Source organism: Ailuropoda melanoleuca, chromosome 4, assembly GCF_002007445.2.
Source record: "Ailuropoda melanoleuca isolate Jingjing chromosome 4, ASM200744v2, whole genome shotgun sequence".
Classification (NCBI taxonomy): Eukaryota; Metazoa; Chordata; class Mammalia; order Carnivora; family Ursidae; genus Ailuropoda; species Ailuropoda melanoleuca.
In genome coordinates this window covers 60,337,051-60,339,247 of record NC_048221.1, presented here as the reverse complement: position 1 = coordinate 60,339,247, position 2,197 = coordinate 60,337,051, and the positions used below count along the sequence as shown (strand labels likewise).

Genomic DNA, 2,197 nt, shown 5'->3' with positions numbered 1-2,197 from the left:
GTGGTTGATCCCCGCCCATGCTCCTGTTGAATCATTAGTCATAGCAGCTCGGGATCCTTGTCTCAGAACTGACGGACTGGGAGTTCATGAAGGCAGGGGCGTGTTCGTATTCACTGTTTTACTGTGCTTTTAAAATCTGATTCTGAAAATACATTGTTGGTCATGTTGAAATAAACAGCCCTCTTCTTCCTCTCTCTGTTTTGTAAACTTCTTCCCAGGCCAGCCATTTAAACTGGACCCCAAATCTGCACATCGAAAGCTGAAGGTGTCCCACGATAACTTGACAGTAGAACGTGATGAGTCATCATCCAAAAAGAGCCACACGCCCGAACGCTTCACCAGCCAAGGGAGCTATGGCATAGCTGGAAATGTGTTCATTGATAGCGGTCGGCATTACTGGGAAGTGGTCATAAGTGGGAGCACATGGTAGGCTATGATCTGTCNAATGATCTGTCGTCGTCCAGTTATAAAAAGGCACATCTCACTGTGTACTTTGTCAGAGCATTAATCTATTCCAGAGCCCACCTTGAAGAAAAATATGCAGAAAAGCTCTTTCGGTCTGTTGTTGTACCACTACTGGTGCATAACAAGCGCCCCGAGACTCGGTGGCTTCACACAACAGTCCTTTCCGATGGCTCGCTCCCCACCCCCGTGTGTGGGTTCACTGTCAAAGCTCATCTCGGCTGGGCTTTGCTCTAAGCTGTAGGTTGGATCTAGGTCTGTTCTTTGTGTCTCTTCAGCCTCCTTGGACATGAGGGCCACCCAGGTCATGTCTTTCTCAAGGAGCCCGAGAGCGCAGGCGCAGCTAAGCAGGCACATTTCAAGCCCCTGCTTCCATCACTGTCTACTAACTTCTCATTGGCCAAAGCCAGTCACGTGGCGAAAGCCAAAGCCGCTGGTCTAGGGAAGTAGCTCTGTCCCGTGGAGGTGAGAGGAAGGGAGTGAGTGTGTGCAAAACGATCCTCTAATCTTCTATTCAGCCAGTAAGAAAAACAGCTCGTTTTAAGTCCTTCCTTTTTTTTTTTTAATTTACAGCAAGAATTGCAGCTGAGATGCTATAGTCCTGGTCCCTAACAGCTGGTATGCTCACTGCTCTTACAGCCAGAGGGCCTGAGCTGGCCCGGTGCCTGTTTTTGTAAATAAAGTGTTGTGGGAACACAGCCATGTCCATTTTTTCCCACATTGCCTGCCTATGGCTGTCTTTGAGCCACACGGCAGAGTTGGGCAGTTAAAACAGAACCCTATGATCCGCAAAGCTGAAAATATTAACGCTCCAGCCCCTAACCGAAAATGTTTGCCGATTCCTACTCTAAAACATCACGCCTCGTCATTTGAAAGAACAAATTTCTGTCGCCTTGTACGTTTTGTGACTCTAGACTGGGCCGACGACTGGAAATAGTCAAGAGCTGAGGGGCTGAGGCAGTGATCATAGGCTGGGAATCCTTTCCAACGGTCTGTTCGATCCGGCGCCGTGCCTTCAGCCCAGCGAACTCTCGAAACCCAAGCGTGTCGGTCAGGGTGCGTGTCTGCGTTGGAATGAGCTAACCTTGCCTAGTGAACCTCACAAAGCTGACCTTGTCAATCCCTCAGCCACACACTGCAGCCCTTCCTCTGGCTGGCTGGCTCACAGGCACCTGTGCACTTGTGCACTTTTATTTTTATTTAACCAGCCCTCATCTAGCAGAACGATGTGCCGGGCGCTGGTCTAAGCATCCTATAGATGTTAACTCATTCATTCATCTTAACAGCCCCCAGAGGCAGGTGCTAGGGCTAGGAAGTCTGCAGTCAGGGCGCAAGCTCTGACCCAAAGCTTCGCAAACCTTTCTGTAAAGGGCAGAGAGCCAGTGTTGCTGGTTTGGCAGGCCAGATGATTTTTATCCCGACTACTCCACTCTCTGGTTGTAGTGGGAAAGCAGCCACAGACCGTGTGTCTGTGACAGGGCGTGGCCTTGCACAAAAAAAACTTTATTTATAAAAATCAGCAGAGGGCCACATTCGGCCTGTGGGTTACAGTTGGCTGGTTTCTGCTCTGAAGCACCATGCTCTGTTTTTGAAACATGATAATTCCTCTTCCGGACGTACGGTGGTGTGCTTGAAAAGAAACACCTCACAACTAACCGGAAACAAGGAGTATCGTAACAGTGTTGTGTTTTAGATAAGGATGCTAAGACACTTACTGTGTCTCAAGTCCCGTACA

General features: G+C 49.1%; 1 long non-coding RNA gene across 1 annotated transcript in view; it reads left to right on the top strand.

Annotated features, from left to right (window-relative positions):
• LOC117801943 overlaps positions 1 to 2,164 on the top strand; it is a 63,102-nt gene extending 60,938 nt beyond the window's left edge. Inside the window, exons 6-7 of the long non-coding RNA XR_004624814.1 lie at positions 219 to 426; positions 741 to 2,164. This is a non-coding gene — a long non-coding RNA (uncharacterized LOC117801943). The remainder of the gene's footprint in view (positions 1 to 218; positions 427 to 740) is intronic.
• Positions 2,165 to 2,197: the final 33 nt, after the last annotated feature.